At 50.1% G+C, this 26,212-nt stretch overlaps 1 protein-coding gene across 1 annotated transcript in view; it reads right to left on the reverse strand.

Annotated features, from left to right (window-relative positions):
- Nucleotides 1-26,212, reverse strand: part of EPHB1 (EPH receptor B1) — a 387,857-nt gene that overhangs the window by 186,274 nt on the left and 175,371 nt on the right. The gene's annotated exons all lie outside the window — the stretch shown is intronic.

Genomic DNA, 26,212 nt, shown 5'->3' on the forward strand with positions numbered 1-26,212 from the left:
AGAGCTATTAGCAAGTACTTGCTATGAATGATAATAAAGGACTGAAATTCAAGATGGATTCTTTTTAAAGGAATTGAAGTGATTTCAAGGTTGCTGCATTAACATTAACAACATAATTTTTCCTTAAGTGCATGTTGATGTGTTTTGGGGGGAGCAGAGAATGGATGGCATTTCAGAGAGTGTCTCAGGGAGTGTATCATGCACTGGATGCCACCTATCCCATCCATGGCTGTGGAGAAGGTTAGGAATACTTGGTACAGTCCTACCCTGATGCCTACGGAATGTCCACTTAGAAGGAATGGCTCCTGCTGGCTCCCTGGTGGGTCAGCTTATGAAAACGCATGCCCTGAGAAGTCCTGGAGGCTCCCCCCATGCTTCATCTACCGCAGAGACTTTCAGCTCCAGGTATCTTTGTTCCTCTGCAGTGGTCCCTCAAAAGATAATTCCTGTTTACCCTACTTCTTCCCAACATCTCTGCCTCCGAGTCTCCCCTGTCCCCATGCAATCGGCCCTGGCTGTCTTCTTTTGAGACTGGGCCAAGCTTACGACTTGGTCATCTCATTTGGTTTTATTACACACCTCTCTATTTCATTCAACATCTGATGGTAACATGTGAAGCAGTGAAGCAAGCGTCGTGCTGGCTGTCAAGGGTAAGCTCATGTGTCAACTTGACCGGCCCGTGGGTCTTAGTGGTTAGCAGTTATATCAGGGTGTCAGTGGTCAGTGATGTAACAATGTAATCATCCTCCATTATGCGATCTGATCATCCTCCATTATCACATAATGTTCGTTTTTGCATAACAACATAGTTTTCAAACCTAACCACATTGATAAGGGAGCGTACCTGGAAAGTGGCGAATGCTCTTTCATAATAGTCCTACCCACCATCTGTTAGCATGTCTTGTTAAGCACTTACATGCATTACGCTACGGGTAGCCATTATTATCCATTTGGCTAATGAGGAAATTGGGGCATAGAGAGGTTACAAATATTTCTCAAGATTACATACAAGGAAAAATGAGAGTGATGATATACATCTCTTTGGGAGAGAAAAAAATCCATGACTTATGTGCTGAAACAGAAGGAAAGGGCTGTTTCCTCTGCTGTGAATGTTTTCTCAGCCCCCTGCTCAGTTAAAGCGAGGCATATGGTCTCCTGCCTCTGGAACTGCCCGGGAGCACGAGGCCATTGTGGACAGGAGGCAATCTCAGAGATGGAACGTTCCGGAACGGCTTTCCTTGGGTGTGCTCCATGGAGGCCGAGTGTTGGGAGCTGCTGACACCTGGTCCTCACAAAGGCATTCTGTAGTCAGATCTATCTTGAAAATATGGATTGAAAAATGTAATCCCAGTATTGAGAGCAGAAATGGCAGAACCTTCAAAACGGCAACACAGGATGTTATGCTCACTGTAAAGACTCAAACCAAGAAATCCTGCTTTGAAGAGAACTTCCTGGGATTTGCATTCTATGGAAGACACCAGGTGGGGTGTCTAGAAGATACAGTTAGGTTTTTAAAGAATTCTGTCATAACTTATCCCAAAATGAGTGACTTTCTCAGCACATCCAAACAAAAAACAAAAAACCAAAACCCGTTACTGTGGGGGAAACACACACACACACACACACACCTTTACTACAGATACAGACTCAACAAATAAAATGTCCAAATGGGAAACCATTGCATGGCGTTCCCAAGGCCACTAGAACATTCAGTAGCATCTGCCTCTCTGTTTCTGGGCCCCTCTCTCTTCTTCACCTTCTCATATGCCTTCCTTCATCTCCTGTGAGAGGCCCGGGACCCTTTCCATAGTAAATGACCAGCATCCCTGGACCCCTTTAGTTCTGGAACTGGTAAACACGCAGCAGTCTCATGCCTGTGCTGTCCAGACACACCCGATCCCTGGAAAGTGGGGGAGGGGTGTAGTGACAACTCATGCATTCATATTTTGTCCCTGTCACACTGTAATGTCTCAGCCCAAGAAGAACCAGACAATTTCACTTTATCCCCATACTTTAAAGCCTCCTCATTTTACATTGAATAAATTAACAGCATAAACAATCATCCTGAGATCCCCAAGTGGCAAAGGGACTGGGGAAATTGTCACCTTCTGAGGTTTCTGAGGGAGGGGCAGCTCTGAGCCCCCAAGGGGAGGCAAGCAGCAAAAGGGGATGAATCCAAGCTGGGCTCTCCAGGAAAGCCTGGAGGGAGTGGTCCTCGGAGCGTTTCTGCCTCCATCCTTCCCAGAACAGAGATCACGGGGCAGACATCAGACAGCTCTGGATAGACTTCCTGGTTTTCCCTGTTCATAACTAGCTGACCACTGGTATACCACTGTTGGGTCACACAATCTTTTAAGGACTCAGTGGCTCATTTGCACAGAGGGTCTATAAAAAGAAATTTAGGATTATCTCCACAATGTCCCCAGGTTGTTAGAATCTAACTCACAGAGGAAAAGACACCTGGCATTGCTATGTGCTAAGTAAGTACTAGCGCCTCACCACCCACATATACCCCATTCCCTTTGGAAAAACAGGTTTGCTTTCCAGTGGAGTTTGAATCTCAGGGATGGAATATGAAGTTGGAGACCCAGGGCGGTGTCTTCAATCCAGGCAGATAAAGCCGGATGCTGAAGGAGAGACTGTATTTCTTCATAGATCAGTTTGCATAAGGAGTGAATCAGTATCTCTAGAAGATATGCATCTGCTAGTGTTTATGAAATGAATGAATTTCCTTAAGAGTCAGATTTCAAAAGTACTTACTTGACTAAGTTCTGTGTCTGGACGTTCCCTAATTTATGCAGAAGCTTATTCCTTAGGTTCAAATATTAAACATTTAGTTTGAAACTTGGAATCATCCTTGTAGAGTATGTTCTTATCAAGTAGATGCTTTAAAGCAGCGGTTCTCAACCTGTGTGTCACGACCCCTTTGGGGGGGGTCGAATGACCCTTTCACAGGGGTCGCCTGATTCCTAACAGCAGCAACATGACAGCGATAAGTAGCAACGAAAATAATTTTATGGTTGGGGGTCACCACAACATAAGGAACTGTATTAAAGGGTCGTGGCATTAGGAAGGTTGAGAACCACTGCTTTAAAGAAAAACTGAAGTGCCAGGCCAGTTCACCAGCCTGTCTGAAACTGTGCATCAGACTACCACTTCCATAATAAGAACAAGAGGCAAACAATGATGCTATTTCACTGGAAGCTCAACAGCGTCGAACACTAAATAAGAAAACTGTCATTTATTTGACCAAGTGCTGTCCCTTGGGAAAGCAGCTTTAATTAGAGGTGATCCACGCAGCTTCTGCGTGGAAGCTGACAGAGAGCATTCAGGCAAAGGAACAACTGAAAGGGTTCAAGACCAGGTAGGTGAGCTGAGGCTGCAAAGCAGCTCAGAGGAAAACGAACCCTGGATGTGGGGGATGTGGGCAGGCTGGAGATGGCATGCCATGCCTAAAGGCTCTATGGCTTCAACAAATAGTAATTAAACATCGTGATAACCTGACACAAGGCACCTAGGTACCTTCCAGCCATGCCGGGGTGTGTAGCCGAATGCTTTGTTTAGATATCATTTCCAATGCTGTGGTTGCCTCTCGAATGGGCCACTCAGGGGGGCTGTACTGTTGGAGGGAGTCCCTTATGAGATGAGGTCATTAAAATAAACTTCCTTATGGTAGCTGGGAGGGAAAAAAAACCCAGAAGGAGATGGAAAGACCATGGAAGCAGGGAAGAGGTGGAAGAACACAGGGATCAGGAGAGAAATTAGGTCAGAGAGTGCCTGGCTAGGGCTCAAAATCTCCGCTGGAGCTTCATTACCATTCCAGGAAGCCAGAGGGGAAGGAAGCGGCACGTGGGTCATGCCTGAGACCTGGGCCAGTGACTGCCCGTAACGTGGAGGCTGCATGTTTCTGGTAGCACTGCATCCCTCTGAAGACCCCTCCATCGTCTTAGTACATGGAGAAGCTTCACAGAGCATCACCCCCCCCACCCCACCCCAGCACCGCCAGCCTCAAGCTTGAAGGCGTTGAACTTACTCCAGGCAAAACACACACCGTTTCCCTCCCCTGTAAGTGACAAGGGCTGGCACATGCTCGCTCTAACTGATATTCAGAAGGGCACCTTGAAACGCCCACCCAACTTGTCAGAGCCTCAGCAATGTCACAAATTACCTGGTGCTTACAACGCTCCCGAGGACGGCCCCTCCTCTCCCGTCCCTGCACGGAGACTCCCAGAGACACTAAATCCATCACCGACAGTACTATTACTTTATAAAGAAACAGATTAAGTGTCTCATAAACAGCGCAGTAATTGAGATAATGGAAAGCGCCCCTCGTCCACATCTGCAGCATCAGGTTATGAAGCATTTCCCAGCAGCCAGGAAGAGGAAATTAATAGCAGCAAGAGGGAATAACCACTTTTATGCAATTTCCTCAGGAGATAGTGGACCATCTAATCTTTATTGGAGCCCTTTAACCTGTCACTCAGCGCTCAGCGGCGCCTCTTCGGCTCCCACCATTTTTCTTGATAGCCACGGAAGATAGAGCAAAAGGCACAAAACATGATGCTATCATTTTAGGATGTGGCGAGTGTGTGAGATGCCTCGGCCCCTCCCCCTCCGCCGAGCCCTCAAACAACAAAACACCAGGATTTTTATGCAGCAGAAATATGGCAAGCTTAACTATTCCCGGTGCATGGTCCAGGGGGTCAGAGCGCTCCGCCGGAAGGAAGGCTTCCTTGCATTCTAAATGCGATTCTTCCCACCGCCGCCACCTTCTGTCCTCGCTTTTCCTTTTTAATAATCTGATTACTTCTCCTGATCTAATTTTTTTCCCCCAAATGAGTTTGCAAAGGTTCATGGCAATGAATATTCATCCCCTGCTTAAGAACCGGTGCCTTTTTTCTCAAGGCAGGTGCAGCTGAGCAGCTGGCTCCAGGAGGCCTGCCTGGCTGCCTTGGTGGATGGTGAGATGGCCAAGCCTGCAGGTCTGGCCAAGGAGGAGAGGGTCACCGTCCTGAGCATGTAGCTAAAGCCGCCCTCTGTCTGCACATTAGCCCCCGCCCTAGGGTAGAGACTAACGGGGCTAAGGCCAGAAGGATGGGAGGTGAGGCTGGGGGAGGAGGGGCATTCCTGGTCCCAATGTTGGACTTGGCTGTAGTATCCTTGCTGTGGCCGAATGTCTCCACCACGATCCCCTTCTGACTCCCTGGGGCTCCAGGCAAGAGGCTCCCTGGAGAGGTGTGGCCGAAACTGGGTCTTCCTCTGTCTTCTCTTATTGTTTTTGGAAAAAGCAACAGACTTGGTTTTCCCAAATAATCCCTAGACCTCCCACTGGGACCACGGCTGTGTGGAAGCTTCTACTTCCTCTCTCATTCAGAGAAATATTGTTCGAAAAACTGAAAGCAGAGAAGTGGTTCCCAAGCACACACGCATGCATCCACGCATCCATCTAAAACTGCAGGCGTTTGGAGGCTCTCTGGACGCTGCCATGGGCTCTTGCCATCTTGACAATTCCCTAGCCCCAAGCTTAGCACAGGCCTTCCACAGTCTTGGACTTTCAATGGTTAATAGAAGGGAACGTTTGTCATAGGTCTGCAATGAAGAGAGTCAAAAGATAAAAGCTGTTAGAAAAACAAGAATAATATAATTATGATCATAAGAATGCGATAAAGCATCTGTATATTTTAGAGTGCGTCAAAAAATGGGCAGCCTCATATGAACTGGGTTCTTAGAGTTTTCCTAGAGGGCTATTTGATGTATGTGTTTGATTGTAGATGTCAGATGAGGTGAAGGTTTACAGAACATTTCACAGTTTCACTTGCCACAATCCACAGGTATTCGGATTTGACTCATCTCTTGCATGCACCATGCCTTACCCCACTACCACCATGAACTTCCTGCTCCCACTGCCTCTTCTTGCCCTCTGAACTTTGCCCTTGAATGAACCTTGCCCTGCGGTCTTCAGTCCCTTCTCTAGCAGCGGTGAGTTCAGTTTCAGACAAAGGGGAAGGACCATAATCCCACTGGGGTCCCACCAGCCTCAATCCAACCTGCTTCTGAGTCTGGTCTACACGTGCCCTCAATCTCCCAGGACTTTCTGTGAGCCTTTTCAGAGCAGTCGCCACTGGGCACTGTGACCTGTTCAGAGTTTTGATTCAACCATGTTACTTCTAAAGAAGAAAACAAGTAGTGTGAGGAGAAAAAAAAAGTTCGCTCAAGGTTGTCAATCACGCTGTTATCTATAGGAGGAATGGAAGAAAAAGAGATGCGGAAGGAGGGGAAAACAGAGGGAAGGAAAAGGTTCCCAAAGGCTAACCTATTGGTTATTGTTCCAGAAACTATGAGAAACCTTCATAAAAATAATGTTCATCATTAAATTATTAGATTGTGGAAAACCGTTTAAAAGTAGATTCTTGTACTGTATGAGGATAAGCAATTTATTAAACAGATGGGTATAGATTCAATGAAATGAAATTGAAATAAAATGGCATTACTGGTAAACGATGGTGGGTCTTTCTGCATGTCTCCACTGTTTTGAATTATAGACACATGACTTTAGTCATCAAAGGACATTCCAGGCACTGTATTTTCAAATGCTGCACAGGACACACGTGTCGGGTAGCAACCTCTGACTTGGAAGCACTGAGGTGAGCAGGGCAAGGACGAGGCAATGAGCCAGAGGCCCCTAGAAGAGGAGGAGGGTGAGGAGGGACAGAGAAGGCTGCTCAGAGGAGGGACACGGCATGAGCCAAGGTCTTGAGGGCTCCGATCCGAACAGCCAGACTCAGTGCAACAGAGCCAATGCCAACTCACAGCGACCCTCCAGGACAGGCTAGAACTGCCTCTGTGGGTTTATAGTACTATAACTCTTTATTGGAGTAGGAATCCCCATCTTTGGCTAGGAAAAAGTAAATGCTGGGGTGGAAGGGTTAGACAAAGGGAAAAGAGTGAGCCAAGACTTAGAGACAGCAACCCTACTGGCTCGTTTGGAAAACCTCTGAGAATTCAGAGGCAGCCAGAAATATGTGTATGTGGGTGGTGGGCAGTGAGCTGGTACATTTTCACGTCTTTGTAGACCCGGGCATGTGAAGCTAAATACTACTCCAGTTCCTGCCTTCCCAGGCCTGGTGCCAACTGTAATAGCGTGTGCAGACGGGCACTTAGTTGTGTCATGCCCACGGACCACTCAGGGTGGCACTTGGTGAAATTGATGAGGGCTGCAGGCATGAGACACAGATGAAGCTGCAACTTGCAGAGGTATTAAGCTGTTCAGACAGCAACAGTAGCAAAGGGTTAGAAGAAATCAGCATGGGAGTTGTTAAGGAGGTGGGGTCGTGAACAGGGCTTGTTGGTATGGGGAGGATAGAACAGAAGCATGACAACATAAAAGCAATGTCTCCCGGGCCAGGACATGCACCACTCATGGTCCTGTTCACTGGTGGCAGTCTGGCCCCCCAAAAAGCCAGGCACCTCAGAGTGCAGCCAGATGCAGGCATGGAGGTGTCTGGGCACCAGAGCTCTGCAGGAAGCAGGTCCAGCGCTGGATCCTTTGCTCTTGGCTCATGGCGAGGATGGGGGCTGGGGCTCACTGTAGGCCAGGGGGTCCCCAACTGTGGTCTCCAGGACAGTAGCATCAGTATCCCTTGGGACTTTGTAGACATGCAGATTCTTAGGACCCATCTCTGACTCACTGAATCAGTAACTCTCCTAATGAGGTCCACTGATCTGAGTTTAGCCAGGCAATTCAAATTTGAATCTGATTTGCCTAGACCACCTGGCCTCTCAGAGTCGGGAGGGCTGAAGAAAACTGCCCATTACTGGCTGGGTGATCTTAAGTAAATCTCTTCACCTTGTAGGTGACCATCTTATCATCAGGGCTGTGAAGATCAGCAACAATGTATGCAAATTCTTGGAATACAATATCTCCCTAATAAATAACAAGTGGGTGTCATTTTGCAAGGCGCCAGGTGAAGTGTTTGCAGCAGTCTTTCATTCAGAAATGTTTACTGGTCTACAGAGCAGGAACCCCTGGCTGGGGCCTGCACCTCCTATATGGACCTTGGCTCACTGTCCCCTGGAGGCTGGGCATGACCACCACCCTCTCCAGACAGCCCAGGAGGGTGCTGAGCAGCTGCTCACAGCTCCACGTGGCTAGTTCCTCAGCTTGCGCCCACCAGCACAGGGGCCACGAGAAGGTGGGTGGAGGGAGAAGCCCCAGCTCTGAAGAGGGCAAACAAGGAGGGGCAAAAGAGCATGTCTGAACTGGAACATATTATTCTTTCTTTGCAGTGGGAACACTGAGGGTCTGAGCCCCACCACTTTTTCAGGTCACCCAGCTGGTAGGGACTTGGCTGGACTCATTCCTCAGTCCAGCCTGCCTCAGAGTAGAAGGAGGCTGGGAGGAGATGCTGGGAGACAGGCTCACTCTGGAGAGAGCAGTACAAGCCTTTCAATCTGCCCAGCCCGTACCCCGAGACCATACCCTGCACAGGACATGTGGGCTCCTGGCTGGGGGCTAGCATGAAATAACAAAGCCATGGAGCTGACCGCTGGGCAGAGACTTGAGGCCCTACAGGCGCTTCCAACTCTGAAGGGCAGGCAGGAGCGAGAGTTCACTTACCGGAGCCTGACGCCAGCCATGCCTCGGGTCCCTTCTGCCAGCTTGACCCGTCTTGCATGGCCGAGTCGATGTTGACTCACAGAGACCCTACTAGGTCTGCCCTGTGAGTTTCCAAGACTGTAACTCTTTACGGGAGTAGAAAGTGCCATCATGCTCATGAGGAGCCACTGGTGGCTTTGAACTGCCGACCCTGCAGTGAAGTTGGCAGCGCAGCATGTAACCACTATGCTACGAGAGCTCCCATCCGCACCCACAAATATCTCAGATTTATGGAGGTAACAGACCCAGAGAGGCAAATGGACTAAGTCGTGTGCGAAACAATCACACCATGCTCACGGGGACTGGGGTGTCCATTATATAGTACGAAAAACGAGAACCCCTTAGAAGCTCTGCAGCTGCCCTCCTGCCAGGAGCCAGTTAAGTTAGCGTCTATCCATCGGTGGAAAATGTAACTCGGTCAGCAAAGAGGATAGCCAGAACCCCGTGCGTAGAACATGTAAAAATACATGCCACACATTCATAAGTGAAATCTAAGTCCCTAGACATGATTACAGCAGTTGATACATATTTTTTAATAGTGGCAAGATTATGGATGGTTTTCTTACCTTTCTGGTCTTTCTTTTTCCTGATCTTCCTTTTTTAAATGAAAATGTAAGGGGATTTTGAAAAGGAAGGCAGAGGGCAGTGCTGGGGTGTCCGAGGACAAGGGAGCAGCAGTGCACAAGGTGTGGCCTGAGCGCTGGCAGGGAAAGAGCCTCGCTCCGGCCCAGCCTTCTCGTGCAGTTTTATCTCCATCCCGCCCCCAATGCCACGTCTGCTGGGGCACCTAAAGATCTCACTAGACTAAACACGCCCTCCTCCCTCAGAGGCCCTGTCCCATTCATTTAGCCTGCAAGCCTTTGGAGAGTGTGACCATTCACGGGGGACCCTGGTGCCACTCTGGGCTAAGCACCGGGCGGCTAACCATCCGGTCGGCAGTTCAAACCATCCAGCCTCGGAGAGAAAGCTAAAGCCATCTGTCTGCTTGTACAGCTCGGCACTCTCAGAAACCCCAGGACGCAGTTGTGCTCTGTTCTATGGGGTTGCTATGGGTTGGGGTCAACTAGATGGACGTGGGTTTGATTTGGGTTTGGCCTCTGTGTCTCCAGGTAGATGCCAGATGGCACTTTCTTTACTTTCGTGAGTGAGGGCAGGCAATCAGCAAATCCCAGCTCTGAAGGACTCACTCAGCTCCATGGCCAGACAAGGCTGGGAGGGTTGAGGCTCCAGGGCTGTTGAGCCTCACGGCCAGGCAGGAGACAGGGAAACTGTGTGAGTTCTCAACGTTTAGAGCAGCAGGTGAAGGAGGTACGTGAGCCTGCACGAGAGGAAGGAGGGTGCTGTTTTTAGAAGAGCCACCTTGCCAGCAGCCACCAGACTCTTAAGTGGGTGCCCCCCCCCCCCCCGCCATCTTCCCCTGATTGCCAGTGGGGAACTGGCCAGATGGGAAGGGGAGGGCCTGGGTCACCTGAGCAACCACAGGGACCAGTGTCCTCTGTCCTAATTGGATCCACTTGGCTGCTGAAGGTACCAGGCCCAGACCTCCTGGGGCATGGGATTCCCTCGCCATCCCCATCCCAGGCTCCTCTCCACCGCTTCAGGGCCTGGCTGCCAATGTTGTAGAAGACCACTCTGGGCACAGGCAATGGGACATATGCTGACAGACAGGCTGTGCCTCACATATTCAAATGGAAGTGTTTATCCTTCAAGGGGCAAAAAAAAACCAAAACCCTTAGTTTTTCTTGTCCTTTTTCCCCTTAAATCATTTTTTTAGGGACTCATACAACTCTTATCACAATCCATACATACATCAACTGTGTAAAGCACATTTGACATAGACGTTGATAGATTCCCTTCAAGAAATAACTTCTGACCAAATTCTTAAAGACAAATGTAGGTGACTTTTCCTGAGTGAGTTTACAGAGGCTGGAAACTGGCAAGTGGGTGTGGGTTCCTCATCTTCCCCGTGGCCCCAGGGGCACAGGCTGACCACCTGGGAACATGCAGCTCAGGGGGGGGCCTGTGAGTGGTCGCGGCTAGAGAAAGGCCTGCTTCCACCTGCTCTCTCAGACTTGTACAGAGCCACGAGGCTGGGAGGGTGGGGAAGGGGGGAGTAAAACACAACACAACATGTTTCGATGTATCACACAAATCTCACTCCTCTCCAAAACTCTGACAAAGCAAATTTAACTCTTCTCTTAGGGAAGGCTGTTATTGTTTCTCTCCATCCAGGCTTCCTTGCCCTGGGGCTTTGGTAAGTCCACAAATCACAGACAGCCGGGGCCAGAAAAAACAAAAGAGAGACCCCAGAACAGCCTTAACAGCAATCCAGCACAGCCACTATCACCAACTCTCAGTGCTGGCCCTGACAGACATTGCTAATCAATCACAGCACATGTTCCCAGTAAGCCTAGACCAGAGCTCAGAATCTTTAACACAATGCCCCTGGCAGACACTACCCATCCATCACAGCTGGCACACCCTGGATCTACAATTGGAAAAATGTGGCCCAGAGAAAGCATGGCTTGTCCAGCAGCATACAGCCAGCAGGGGAACAAGAATAAACTACATTGTTCCCTTTCCACCTGCTCACATGATGCTACCATCAAGGTGAACTTGCTGCAGCCCTGCAGGGCTCCTCCTCCCCCCACACACCACCCCTCCTCCTGCCTCACCTCTTCCCATCTCCTCCTCATCTTTTAGGTTGGCCCCACTACCCATCTCCTCTCTGGCTGGGATGCCAGAGCACTTAATTATTCTCTCAGTGTGCATCAGGAAGAGTTGCATTATGTTTAAATAAGTGTAGCTAAGAGGTGCCGCATCTCGAGAGAAGGTCAAGTACTGCATATGTATAATATAAGATGAAGATTTTCCCCTTTTTGTGGTATACTTGATAAAATCATTTGGCTGTGACCTTTACAGAAACCAATGACTAGAAATGGGCACAGTGGAATTTCCAGCTTCCCCCAGGTCACACGGTCATAAACATATAAATCTATAATGATATCACACAGTATCCAAGGAGGAAAAGTGAGCCAAAGAAATGTGGATCCTTGCTCTTCCTCCCTTTTGGGGCAGTGTCAGAGCAGGAGCTTCGAGGCTGAATTTCTCAGGTGGAGCAACTAGAGTTGACTTGACCTATAAGGGCAGAAGCCCTTCTTCCTGGGGGGTGGGGGGCACTGTCGTATGGTATGGCCTGGCTCCCAGTGGAATATGGAGAAAATGGTCTGCTCAAGGTCACCCAGAAGTCACAGTCAGGTCTAATTGGCTCAAGCCACACCCTTGCCAAAGGGGTTTGTTCAGCTAGCTCTCTGCTGTCGAACTGTGGGAATAGCAAATGTAGCACTTTGCAAGCCCAGGGTCCACTTTGAAAAAGTGAAATAGCCTTGAGTATTAATCAATGTTGAAATAATAAGGTTATACCCAGCCCAGAAGACTCCCCAAGTAACAGATCTGTGACAAGGTAGAAAAGTTGTATGAAGTTTATCCAGAAGGCAGACAAAAATGGCAGAATTCATTTTGTCTGACCCCTAGTTTTTGCTGAGGGCCCCCTCACCTGCTCTGAAGCCGAGAAATGGGACTCACATGCTGTGGAGTAGGAAGGATACCCTATGTTACAGATTTAATTGTGACCCGCAAATTAACAGCAGTGCTTTGAAGATGTTACCAGTTAGGCTAAACAGGTTGTACTGGAGTATGTGTGTACCTGTAAGGGACTTGTTCATAATGAGAAGAGGCACATCACAAAGACAGCCCTGTGAGGACAGAGGCAGAGATCGGGACTGATGCTTCTACCGTCCAAGAAACACCAAGGATTTCCAACAGTCTCCAGACACTACGAAGGGGTCCTGGAAGAGATGGTCCCTTCAGAACTACCAGAAGAAGCAACACAATCGTCGCCCTGGTTTGGGACTCCTGGTGCCAAGCACGGAGACAATATCTTTGTAGGTTATTAGTCATCCAGGCAAACTCAGACACCCTCCCACTGAGCAGTGGGGCGGGGCCAATCCTCAGGGCTGGACTTCTGGGGGCCACGGCAGTGGCCCGGTCTGCGCAGCACACCAGAGTGAGTCCCTCGGGGGGTGGCTACTGAGGGAGGGGCAGGGATGGCTTGGGTGGCTGTGTTCTCTCAAGTGACCGCTTGGTCCCAGGTGCTGAGAGGTAATTTCCAGAGTGCTCTGAGTCTCCCCTCTTTGCAGTTTCCTGGGTGAACATTAGCATCACCAACCGCCTTCAGGTTTGTCAGTTAAACATGATTAAGGGAGAAGCTTGCAGCAAAGATCAGAGGTGTTAGGGATGCACTTAGCACTTAGATCTCAGTGTGCACTTAGGGAGAGCCGGGAAGCCTTTCAACCGAAGGCATGTGCAGCAGGGAGGGCTGGAGAAAGAGTGGCAGGTGCAGACCCAGGGGAGACCTGCAGGGAGGGCAGCAGGCCCTGGGAGCAGTCTGAGCAAAATCCGTTCCCACTGAGGGGGTTACGATCTGCAGCAGCACCATGAGCTTCGGGGTGGGATTGCATTCCCTGGGCCAGCGGGTCTCAACCTGGGGCTCGCGACCCCTTTGGAGGTTGAACAACCCTTTCACAGGGGTCGCCCGATTCATAACAGTAGCAAAATTACAGTTATGAGGTAGCAACAAAAATAATATTATGGTGGGGGGTCACCACCACATGAGGAACTGTCTGAAAGGGTGGGTAGCATGAGGAAGGGGGAGAACCACTGCCCTAGCGCCTTGAATCGCTATGATCATTTGGAAATAGATCACCAGGCCTTTCTTTCAAGGCATTCCTGGTTGGATTCAAGGCATCAGCCTTTCGGCTAGGAGCCAGACAATTAACCCTTTGTGCCACCCAAAGACTCCAGTTTCAAAGGACTTCCCCTCAAGAGATGTCGGACACAGTCCTGGCGGCCACAAATTCATGGTTGAAGTAGTGACATGGGCCCAGCTGCACAGGTAAGCACGACCCTGGTCACTCTCCTGCAGGGGGAAGAAGGTGACTGCTTCCCCTTTCCTCCTTCACCCCGCTACCTGAGGTCAGGCCAGTGAAAGACTCCCACTAAGTGACAGAATGGTTCATTCCACAGAGCACAGGGCTGGGCAGGGCGGGGGGGGGGGGGTGTTGAGCTGCCCGCACCCCTAATCTCAAGATCGCTGCCTTTCACTCCCCGCTTCCAAACTAAGATCCTTGGGTTGACAAACTGCTGGCCTCCCGTTAGTCAACCATAAAGCCGTGTCGACATTATAACAATTACCTTATTAAACCTCGCAATGGCCAGCATTTAAAGAAGCTTTTAGGGACCTCGCTCAGCATTCTGACCCCCACAGTCTCATTCCATCCTCATAAAGCCGCAGTCAGGGTGGCGGGTCACAAGATTCCCACTTTGCGCATGAGGAAGCCAAGCACCAAGTCAGTTCAAGGTTTCTCTGAAGTCCTTCAGGTGCAGAGACCAGAGCTACCCATGACCTCTCACATCGCCCAAGGAGGTTTATTGGGGACAACAGCACTAGTGAGCATCGTGTGAGCCTAAATCATGCCAGCATGGCTTCACCAGAGAAGAGACACTCACTTCGGGGTTCCGGACTCCATCACGGATCGCCAGGGCAACTGAAAAAAATGATGCACAGTTTTGCAGTCTCAGTTGCCTCACCGGTTAAAATGGATTAACTCCAGTCCCTGTCTTGTCGAGCTGTCTAAATACATAGCTGAGAGGCTACACAGTAAGTGGCTGGGTGTATTCCCTAGCAGGTAATAACTACTCAATTAAAAGTAACTGTTAATAGTAGCCTCTTATAAAATTTTAATGTGATCATTACACATGTCACCTTGTGTTTGTTGGATATCGTATTCATAGTGTGATGATGTTTCATAGGGTGCAAGCTCGACCGTTGTTAACTGAATACTTTGGGATAGCCTCATACCTGTCTCAGAACGCATGCGCACTGGCTTGACTTGCTAGGATACTGAAAAGCAGAAGCATCATAGGTGACTTCTGTGCAGTGCTTGCCAATGAAGGAGGTGAGCTCTTTTTCTCACCCCTCCTGCTTTGGCTGGAAAGTGAACATGCTGACGGGGCTCCAGCAGCCATAAAAACCATGAGGTGTTAATAGTCTACCACGTTTGCCAGAACGAGACAGAATGCACTGGGGTCTCTGGCACCGTATCACACAGGGCCCGGCCAGGCTGGATTCCGCTTACATGGTGGAAAAGAAGATCTATGTCTTGAATGTTCTTAATCCTGCCATGTACCCCGTTACTTCCAGAATCGACCCCACAACTGTGAGTATGATCTTGCTCTCGGTGTGGCCACTGCAGAGACCCCCGGAACCCCGGCAGAGGAGTGCAGAGTGCCACGGGAAGGACGGTTGGTATCAGAATGGGTCAAAAAAAAACCATCCGAAGGAAGAGATGTGCCTTTTTATGAGTTTCCCTCTAAGAATAGGCCTTGGGCTGTGAATTGATTCTCTTTCCCTCTCGGTGAAGTTAGAGGAGGGCGGTCACCAAGTTCACGTCACTCCACACTATTGTCCCATTGCTTTTCCATGACACTAGGTGAGAAAGTCGGCACCATTCCCCCCTCGCTGACAGTGACATGGACCCTCGAGACTGCACAGCTTGTGTGTGACAGCAGGAGCATGCGGACTCAGGTCTGCTGGCTTGAACGCGGGTGTCCTTGTAGGTTAACTGGTCACTGCGGCAAATGAGCCGTCGGAGGCGGCTTGTTTGTGTGTGCATATGCGCCCATGCGCCCAAACCCTTTTGTCCAAGTGCCTGCAGGTCCTGACTGCAGATGGGAGGCTTAGGGGAGGAATGACATGTATTTCTTTCTTGCTCACCTGGGTATCTTTCCCTAGTTTCTCTGTCTCCAAAGGGAGAAAAATATATATGGCTTTTGTCGCATGCGAGCTCTGCGTCCCTGCCTGCCTGCCTTCCGGACCAGATGTCAAAATGAGATGCACGGATGTGGCTACTGGGTATTCTGCAAGGTCTGCCCTGAAAGGCAAGCTCATCTTCCCAGTGGCTTCCGGTGCACAGAGGGAAATGAAGGGAGCGCTGATGCCAGCAGGCTGGCTACATTTCCCAGAGTGCACTTGGGGAGCTAGACACTAGGGTGAAGTGCCTGCTTACTACCCTACTTCTTCCCCCTCTTGTGGGTGTCAGCTTCCTATAAAATACGATGCCCACTATGTACACCATGAACATTGTTGCTTAAGTCATGCATCATTGACTTGCTTCCCAAGAGTCTTTGAATGGCTCAAGCAGTTAATATGCTCACTAGTGACTGAAAGGGTGTAGGTTCGAGTCTACCTAGGGGTGCCTACACAGGGAGACCTGGATTGACTTCCCAAAACACCAGTCGCTGAAAACTTTCTGGAGCATACCGTTCTACTCTGACACACATGACACACAAAACACACTTGGTTGACAGGCGTCCAAATCAACTACAGGGCAACTGGATGCTTTGGGGTTACTGACATGCCAGGCTGATCCACTCAGGGAGCTTGCCACTTGTGTCCCCACTGCCCGGATACCTGTAGGGTGAGCCTGGATCTGATGCAGGCTGCTGGATCTGAGCATGAAGGGACAGAAGAGCTAGTGCCAAGGAAAGCACAGGCATTTCCGTCCGAGTCTCATCACCATCCTGCTAATAATCATTATAATCCTATGAAACTTCATTACTGAATTCCCTCTTTACCATTTCTCCACGTAACGCTCATTTGTTAATAACCAAGATAAAGGTCCATAAAGCAATATTGCTCCCTTGTAACACGTCTTTCTCCTCGCTCTCAATAAGAATCCAGAATTTCATCAGAGGAATAGAAGCGCTTCACCAAGATGTGTCAATTATCTCGAGATGGCAGCTATTCAATTCCCAAATTCATCAGTAGGGGCTGAAAATGTATTGGTTCATCAAGCAAAGCACATTTCTGGAAACACTCCCACCATTTGGGAATCCAATCATAATTGCAATATCAACACCTTGACTTTCTAATGGAATTTTTGGGGAGCTAAAGGATTTGACACCTTCCCTTACCGACCCACTAGCAAATTCATCTTCTGTTCAGGCATCCAAGACTATGGAGGCACTCGCTGTATTTTTCATGCGCGGCAGAGATAGGAACACAAGAGTCCCAACTCAAGAAGCAAGTGGCTTACACACAGTAACGAAGCTTGTTGGAGGCAGAGGAGGGCTGTCAGGCAGTTCTCTACTTTGGGGCTCCCGTCACTCGACCGCACAGCTTTAGAGCAGCAGGTCCTGATTGGCCAGTGGAAATCCAAAGTGGAGTAAGTGAAGGTCCCATTCTCAAAGAACTCTAGTCTTGTGGGAGGATAAGATGCTATTTAATGACAAAGCAGCACAAGGGTGGTGAACAGAGAAGCAGGAATAGAGATACAGAGAGAATAGTTCTTCTTCTCTGTTATGAGCGAGGAAGCCCATTTGCGAAAGTAACAGCTGATGGGGGTTATGCAGTATGAACAGGAAGTTTTCTAGGTGGCGAAGGAAGGCATTCTAGGCAAGGCAGATTAAATAGAAAGTGCAAGGCACGGCGCTGGGGAAAGAATCAAGGGTGCTTGGCACCCACCTAATGAAGCAGAAGACTGTCACTTGGGGAGAGGGATCAGGCATCCTGAACGGGTTGGGATTCATCTTGAAGAGGGACAGAATATTAGCCTGAGTCTCAAGACGAGGCAAGATCATGGTCATGTTTCAGAAATGCCCACCTCCCAGGACTGGGTCTCTCAGATGAGTCCCTTGCCCTCCTACCTGTCCTTTCTCGTCTCCCGACTTTCCAGAGATAAGCAGAGAACCTCTCGGGCCAGGATGATTCTGAGCAGCTGGGTGGCGCGTCCCAGCCTAGGGTGGGACTGCTCTGGCTGTTGGAGAAGCTACCAACGCTCCACGCAAAGATCCTGGAGAGAAACTATGTAGGACATCGTGCTGTGTGTGTGTACATGTCGATGGCGTGGCATGAGGGTGGGCCCTCCTGGGGCTTCCCCAGGGTCAGCCTGAGCTGGGAAGTCTCCTAAGGCCTTTAACCAACCTGTCTTTGTTCTCTCTTCGGCACGGAGCTGAATCACAGAGACGCCAAGAGGAGCATGCGGAGAAGTCGGCCCCTTCTCTCTGAGGCCCTGGCCTTTCCTCCCGGCACGTGATGCCTCCTCCTTTCTCCTGTGGAGCCTCCTCTCTGCTCTTAATCAAGGCTGCACTCCAGTCCTTCCCAGGGCCCTGTGTGGATTTATGATTTAATTTGTGTGTATGGCACTAAGAAATGATTTCAGGGCCAGTCACTTAAGAAATGATTAAAGACCATCATTTCTAACGCACAGCACTCCCTGGGGAAAGGGAAGCAGGCTGAGACCGAGAGGTGCTAATAATATACTGGGATGGACATGTGGCAGGGCCTCCCGTCATCTGGGGAGACAGACACGGGGAGGGCAAGGCCTGGGTGTCTTGCTACTGAGAGGAGTGCGTGCCGGGGAGGACAGAAGACGCTGACAGCCCCCGGGTCCTCGGGGCAGGAGGAGCCATCTAGCTAGACATCTGTGGTTCTGCTGTGGTCCAGACAAGCCTATGCCACCTGAGGCAGGCACAAGGACAAACAGGCTGCAGCTCCTTTCCTTGGCGTCTTTGCGATCCCAGAGCCATAAAGCAAGGCCCCACAGTGGACGATTCCAGCGCAGAGGGATGAAACCAAAAACACATGAAGACCTACGCCCTCCAGAAGCTTCGCCAGCCTCAGGACAGACTAGAAACCTGCACTCCAGACCCCTAAATTATGCTGGAGTCTCTTGGAAGCCAACAGCCAAATGTCACCACAAACCAATGTATGAGGTGTGGCTACAAAGTTCCGAGACCAGGTACCGAGCTGGGGGGCACACTGGGCCTCCCTCCAGGAATCCCTCAAAGTCACGGCTGTTCCAGTCCCTCATCGTGTTCCTCCACTGACCGGGCCATTGGGAACAGAGCCCAGCCCTACACCAAGCCTGCCAGGGATGCATCTGGGCGTGTTTGCAATGGCAAAAGCTGGTGGCTCCAAGGCATTGTGGGAGCAGCAAGGAAGGGTAAAATTCCCTCTAAACATGGAATTCCAATGGTTGGGTTCCACAACCAATTCTTTCCTTCTTAATTTTTTTCTAAATCAATTTACTGGGGGCTCGTACAGCTCTTAACACAATCCCTACATGCATCCATGGGGTCAAGCACATTTCTACACATGTTGCCATCATCACTTTCAGCATGTTTACTTTCTGCTTGAGCCATTGGTATCGGCTCATTTCTTCCCTCCCCTGCTTCCCTAATGAACCCTTGATAATTTTTTTCCCAAGTCTTACATTGACAGATGTCTCCCTTCACCCACTTCTCTGTTGTTCATCCTCTGGAAGGGGGTTATATGTAGATCATTGTGATTGGTTCTCCCTTTCTTCCCCCACCTTCCCCTCCCCCTCCTGGTATTGCTACTCTCTCTATTGGTCCTGAGGGGTTTCTCTGTCCTGGATTCCCTGTGTTTCCAGCTCTTATCTGTACCCATGTACATGCTCTGGTCTAGCCGGATTTGTAAGGTAGAATTGTGGTCATAACAGTGGGGGTGGGGGGAGGAAGCATTAAAGAACTAGAGGAGAGTTGTATGTTTCATCAGTGCTATATAGCACCCTGACTGGCTCCTCTCTTCCTTGTGACCCTTCTGTGAGGGGATGTCCAATTGTCTACAGATGAGCTTTGGGTCTCCACTCCACACTCCTCATTCACATTGATATGATATTTTTGTTCTTGGTCTTTGATGTCTGATACTCAATTCCATCGACATCTCGTGATCACACAGGCTGGTGTGTTTCTTTCATGTGGACTTTGTTGCTTCTCAGCTAGATGGCCGCTTGTTTACCTTCAAGCCTTTAAGACGCTATATCTTTTGATAGCCAGGCTCCATCATTTTTCTTCACTACATTTGCTATGCACCCATTTTGTCTTCAGTAATTGTGTCTGGAAGGTGAGCATCACAGAATGCCAAGTTATGAGAATGAAATGTTCTTGCATTGAGGGAGTAGTTGAGTAGAGGCCCAATGTCTGTCTGCTACCTTAATACGTAACATATAAATATATGTACATAGATCTATTTCCCTATCATTAAGTAAAAATATATTTACACATTACATGCCTATATTTAGATCTCTGTGAGTGCCCTTTGCCTCCTAGTTCTTTCCTCTGTTCTCTTTGACTTTCCTCTTGTCCCACTATCCTGTTCAGCTTTCATTCTGGTTTCAGTAATTCTTCTCAGCTACATTGTCCTTGATCAAGCCCCACCAGGCATCCTATACCCTCCTCGCCATGGATTTTAGATCATGTGCTGTTCCCTTGTCCCTGGGTTGGTTGACCCCCCACCCTGTCTTTCCCTGGCCTCCCTCTCTCTAGTGCCCTCCAGAACCTTCAGTTCTGTTGTTTTCTCCTCTGGCTTGTTTATCCCACCTATCTTGCCAGAATCAGTTCTCAAACCTAACAAACTGAGGCCATGGCTGACTCCCGCCGCAGCCTCTGGGCCTCTGGGCATTGCTTTAGATTCATGGCAAGGAGCCCTGCAAGTGTAGTAGACCTCAGGTTGAACTGCTAACCAAGAGGACAGTGGTTTGAAACCACCAATGCCCCCATTGAGAGAATGATGCAGCTGTCTGCTCCGGTACAGTTCTGAAATCTCACTCAGATGCCCAAAGGGGCAGTTCTGTCTGTCCTGTGCGCCATTATGAGTCAGTGTTGACCCGAGGGCAGTGGGTTTGGATTTTGCTTTGGTCAAATAGGGAAAAGGGAAGAACTGCTCCCTCACTTAAACTGGTCACTGACGAATACATACCCAAGCAACATCAAATTGACGGAGTAGCACTGTCTCACGGTGTTTCCAAGGGGGTACTCTGCAGAAGAGGCAGCCACATTTTCCCCCTCTGGAGCCCTGGGTGGGTTTGACCTGTTGATATTTGGTTTGCAGTGGAGCGCTTTAACCATTGTGTCACCAGACCCCTTTGGATACATGCAAGGTCAGTGTTTTGGTTTTTTGGGACTGCATGCACATTGACCACAAAGTAGGCAGTTTAAAGCAAGAGATTGATTTTTCTCACAACTGTGGAGGCAACCCTCAAATTCAAGTGTTGGTAGGGCTGTGGTCCCTGACAGCCTTCGGTGAGAACTCTTGCTCATTTCGCTCCTCACAACCATCCACCTCTTGCCATCCTAACCCTTGGTGTTCTTTGGCTGGCACTGCATCCTTCCAAACTCTCCCTCCATCTTCTCATGGCCCGCTTCCCTAAGTTTGGGTCCAAATTCCTCTCTCTTATAAGGACAGAGGTCATTAGGTGTCCTCATTTTGCCTTGACTGCTGAGTAAGGTGACACTGACAGGCACTAGGGGTCCTCACGGCCATCTCAAACACATTGCCCTGATGGGATAGCAACTCCTAGTGACCGTATAGGACAGGGTAGAGCTGCCCCTGTGAGTTTCCAAGACTGTAACTGCTTATGGAGCAACTCCTAGTGATCGTATAGGACAGGGTTGAGCTGCCCCTGTGAGTTTCCAAGACTGTAACTGCTTATGGAGCAGAAGTCCAGGCTTTCTCCTAAGGTGCGGCTGGTGGTTTCAAACCGTTATCCTTGCGGACCCCAGCCAAATACATACCCACTGCCCCTCTCGAGGGTGGGACTTTGTACTGTGGTGGATGACTTCATATGGTCCTTCGAGGAGCCCTGGTGGTTTAGTGAGTTGCACGTTGAGCTTCTAACCCCCAGGTTAGCAGTTCAAAACCACTTAGCAACTTTGAGGGAGAAAGATGAGTCACCATGTCAGAAACCCACAGGGACAGTTAGTTCTACACGGTCTTGTGGGGCTGCTAGGAGTCAGAATAGACTCGAGGGCAGTTATTGCCTTTGTAACTCCTACCAAATGGCTGGGTAGCCCTATGTACATGTGAGAAGCATGTAGCTTGCCAAAGGGATTGAATAGCTTCCTAAAACTGTAAACAAAGCTCAGGGAGCTCTTGTAGGGCGGGCCCATGGAAATGATGTGTTTGGAACTCTAACATTGCTTCAGATTAGCCGTCTCATAGCTTTGAACAAGCCACCCCAGAGGCACAAAGGGGGGTCTCAGTATTGTGAAGAATGAAGAGCCGGGAGTAGAATGTACCGTGGGATCTCCTTAATTCCAGAGACAAAGCTGTGACACCAGAGATGGTGTGAGGTGGAAGAAGGTGCAGCAACAGAGTAGACAGGAGACAGGGTGGTGGGCTTCCCAGCCCACGGAGCAAGAAAGCCGAGTGCCGTCGGTCCGGAGGCCCGCCGGGAGAGTGACTTGCCCCTGGGCATGTCATGGGTGGGGGCTACAATTGCCAGCCCATGGAGGGAGAGCCGAGTGCGTTGGGGCTGAGGCTTACTGGTAGAATGGGGCATTTATGGGCAGAGCTAAACGAGCTTTGTAACACTTGCCTGAGGAGGGCAGAGGCCAAGCCGACCCCAGGGTCTGCGTATACCTGTGAGGCTGTCCTGAGGGAAGAGCAGTATTCCCTGTCATTTCTGATTGGATTGTAATCGGTGGCTTCGCCGATACACTCTATAACTGTGAGTGTCACCAATGAGTACTGTGTGGCCGGGCAAGAGATTCTCAATCTCAGCCGCCAAGAGTGCCCGGGGAGGGACCCCTGGGGATGGAATGAGGGAAAAGGCTGGAATTATGTAGGACCTCTGCCTCCTAGGACGCAGCCGTGGGCTGTGGATTTGGATTCTCCCCACCCCATTTTTGTAGACTCCAACCTATCTTTTGGGGTCACTACTCAACCCCTCCACAGTTTGATTTTCATGTTGGTTACAGCTGTCCGGGCTTTCAGCGTGATAAATGATACTTTGATGTTTCTGGGACTCCCCCTCCTTCTGAATAGCAAAACCAACTACGAGGTCCATTTTCGCGTGGCTGTTCTACACACCTCTCAGCGATGGGGCAGAGAGCGGCTCAGCGGTACCACAGACACAAACCCAACCCTGCTGGTCCTGAGCGAATTCCAACTCCCGTGTGTCAGAGCAGCCCTGGGACCCACAGGGTACTGACCGTGCAGCTGTTGACACATCACCAGGCCTTGCTTCTGAAGTGCTTGGTGGTGAACCCAAGTCTCTGACTGAATGACTATTCAGTTACTAACTCGATGCATTCTTCATCTACATCAGCCAGGGAGGCCGGCACCAGGCAGTGGCCCATGGAAATCAAGGGACTGGAGTTCAGGGCTGCTCCTAAGCCAAAGGGCATCACTTGCCCTTTCTGGCCCACACTGGCCTTCTTTGCTGAAGGACTAGATTAGATTCATTGATCACCTATCCCCTTAAGGCACTTTTGTTCCATGAGTTATCCATTTCATTACCCAGGCTCCTAGACACACCTTTATTAAGCGAGCCTCCTGTGTGAAGCGAAGGCCAGCAAGGAGCAGCGGAAGCCGCCAGGAGCTTGCAGCCCGGTCCTGAAGACCCCTCCCAACTCTGCCAGGCGAATCTTGCCAGGAGCACGGTCTTTCAGGCTGTGTGAGCGGGGAAGGGGTGCACCCTGAAGGTAAAGGCCAGGCCCACCCAGCGTGTCCAAGGCGGGTAGAAGAAGCAGCTCATCTGGATGGCAGTTTGCCGGAGAGATTTTCCCATTAGTCCGCAGGGCTACTCCATCAATAACGAGACCCACCGTAATGAAGTTAATATTTTGCAATGTGCTGTCACTTTTTCCCATGGGAAAAAGGCGTTCGAATTAAAGGCTCTTTGGTCACTCTCACCTATCCTTTTATTTTATTGCTTCGGCATATCTCTAAGCTAAAATATACATAGGAGGGGAACTGGGCAAATCCAGTCGATTGTCCCTACTGCCTGAAGAGCTGCTTCATTATGCTGGCCACCCTACATGCGCGCGCGCGCGCGCACACACACACACACACACACACACACACACACACACACACCCCTCCGTGTCAGTGCCCAGTGTGCCCCTATAAGCCTGCTCATGGACAGTGAGGGGCACAAGGGTGGCTGGAGCCTGGGAAACCAGGGGTGAATCAAGAGCAACAAAGCACGTGACAGACCCTGTTTAGCCTTTGTTATGATTATTGTAGTCTAATGGGTGTGCTTCACTAGGCGCCATGCACATCGCACAAGAGCACCTACTACACCCACGATTCAGTTAGAGAGAGAACAGCAGTGGGAGCCCTGTCACCTCCCACCTGCCCCACCCAAGCTCCTCCTGGGATGGAAGTGTAGCAACACACACACACACACACACACACACACACACACACAACCTCAATTCATTCCATTTCTGCTGGGATCACATCCCGGGCCTCGTGGTTTCATCCTCTCTTCTGCACTTTCAACCCTGCATCTAGGACATCTTTCCCTAGATGGCTTATAGGCAAATGTCCTAAGCCTGTTGCTTCTGTAACCCTCCCCCCACCCCACCCCTATATCCATTGTGATTGGACTGTCAGCCCCCATCAATGTGAGCTGTTGTCCAAAGGCCTGATCTCCTGATTTCTGCCCTGCCTTGGCTCTGGTCCCTGTCACATCAGAATCTTCCTGATTCCCTCCAGCTGCCTCCCTCTTCTGCATGCCTGCAGAGATCTCCCCAGAACACCACCCTGACCTGGGGAGGTCTTGCTGCCTTGACCACAAAGCCCAGAGCTGGACCTGCCTTTTGCACAGTCCCCCAGAATCACACTTCCTTCAGCCACTCCCTGTCCTGCCTCTCAGCGCAGGTTCAAAGTCCAGGCAAGCAGTGGGCAGGCCACTCACTGAGTGTGCTCTGCTCACCTCTTCCAGGCAGCCTGAGAAGTTCCCCCATGAGTCAGAACTGCTCAGGAGGGGTCCCCCTCCTCCTGAAGCCCTCCCCACTCTGCCCCAGCTCTGCACTTGAGTGCCTCACTTTCAGACTCCTTTGATGGCCTGTGTTATGTTACCTGCCTACCCCCTCCAAGCCTCCCCAACCCAGTAGCCAGGGCCTCTGCCTACCAGCACCTAAACAGCACCCTTGACTGTGTGTTGACAGGGCAAATCGCTGGATGTAAGCCAGACACATTTTCAAGAGCTTAGGTTTGTCCCCTCCTCGCTGGCCGTATGATTACTCTGATCCTCTACACGTTTGCTGTCCGCAACCCACTGGTGTCACACATCCTTCTCACACGTCTTTGATCCTGAAATGACTCCCATCCTTAAGACTTAGTTCACAAGCCAGCTTGTCCATGAAAGTGTCCCTATATCCCAGTTGGCAAGGCTCTCTCCTCCCAGAGCGGACCCGTGCATTGGTACCCTGTCATCCCAAACACTGGCTGTCTCGCATTATTGTAAGCTGGAGGAACTAGATTCCCAGCCAGGGACTGCAGGGTACAGGTCTTGAACCACATGCAGGTCACGAACCTTTCTGAACCTCAGCCTCCCCATGTATGAAACAGGAATCACAACTGGTCCCTACCTCCTACAGTTGTTACAGATTAAATGTGTGTAAAGAGCTAGCTACCTCCTCCCACCGATCGCCATCATTCAGTCCCTCTCATTCGCCTGAGTGCTGCTCCTGAGCACCTTGTGCCTTCTGTGCATGAGAGCTGGCCCAACACCAAGTGGCTACTTTGGGTTCGTGTTGAATTGAGTCAATGATAAGATACCCTGCCCCCTTCAATCCACATTGGCTTGTTGGATCTCATGCCCATCCACAGGGATCCTGCAGTGCTCCCACTGGATTCATGGCTGCTCAGGCTCTTCTGTAAGCACCCACTTTGTTTCAGGGGCCTATGGGGGCAACACAAGATTCCCCTTAACTCTCTCAAGCAAGCCTACCCTGCCTGTGGTGGGGAGAGCCTACACTGCTTGCCTTGAAGCCCAGGCCTTGTGCTTGGGTCTCCTCACTCCTGCTGGTGTTCCACACACAAGCCCCCTCCTCCCTTTCCCTTGTCTGCCACCAGGGGCTGTCCAGTCTCAGCTCTCTGCACACAGCATAGACGGGGTGCTTGCTGGGTCTCCTTTTGTCGTGATGTTACCAAAACTCTGTATTCATGAACTTTGCTTTTTGACTCTTATAGGGGACATGAGGCCCTTCTCCTCTGCTGGAAAGTCAGGTCCAGGGGGGCTAGAAGCATGAGAATTGCATTTCTCAGAGTGCCCTTTAGTAGGGCTGGATGAGAGCCCTCCTGCCATACCTACATGGCTCCTCAGGCAGCAGTGGGGGTCAGCCAGGGGGCTCCAGGTGGTTTCCTCTGCATAACCTGACTCAATGCTATACACAATGGTGACCATCAACAGCACGTGGTGGGCAGTGGCCAACCTAAGAGGTTAGTAGCCTAGACTGACCTACATCCCTCTAGTAACTGTGATATTGATACATTTCTTTATCAAATCAATCCTACTGGAAATACGTGGAATGACAGGCCTATGCAACTTGCCCCCTCCCATACACACACTTGTACACAACTGTTTTTTAAAAATAATACACTTAGCCCAAAACTGTTTTTAAATAATGTGATTCTTCCTGAAGACCTCATAATCAGAGGATTTGTGCGGAACACTTCAA

The sequence above is a fragment of the Tenrec ecaudatus genome, chromosome 4, assembly GCF_050624435.1.
Source record: "Tenrec ecaudatus isolate mTenEca1 chromosome 4, mTenEca1.hap1, whole genome shotgun sequence".
In the NCBI taxonomy this organism is placed as follows: domain Eukaryota; kingdom Metazoa; phylum Chordata; class Mammalia; order Afrosoricida; family Tenrecidae; genus Tenrec; species Tenrec ecaudatus.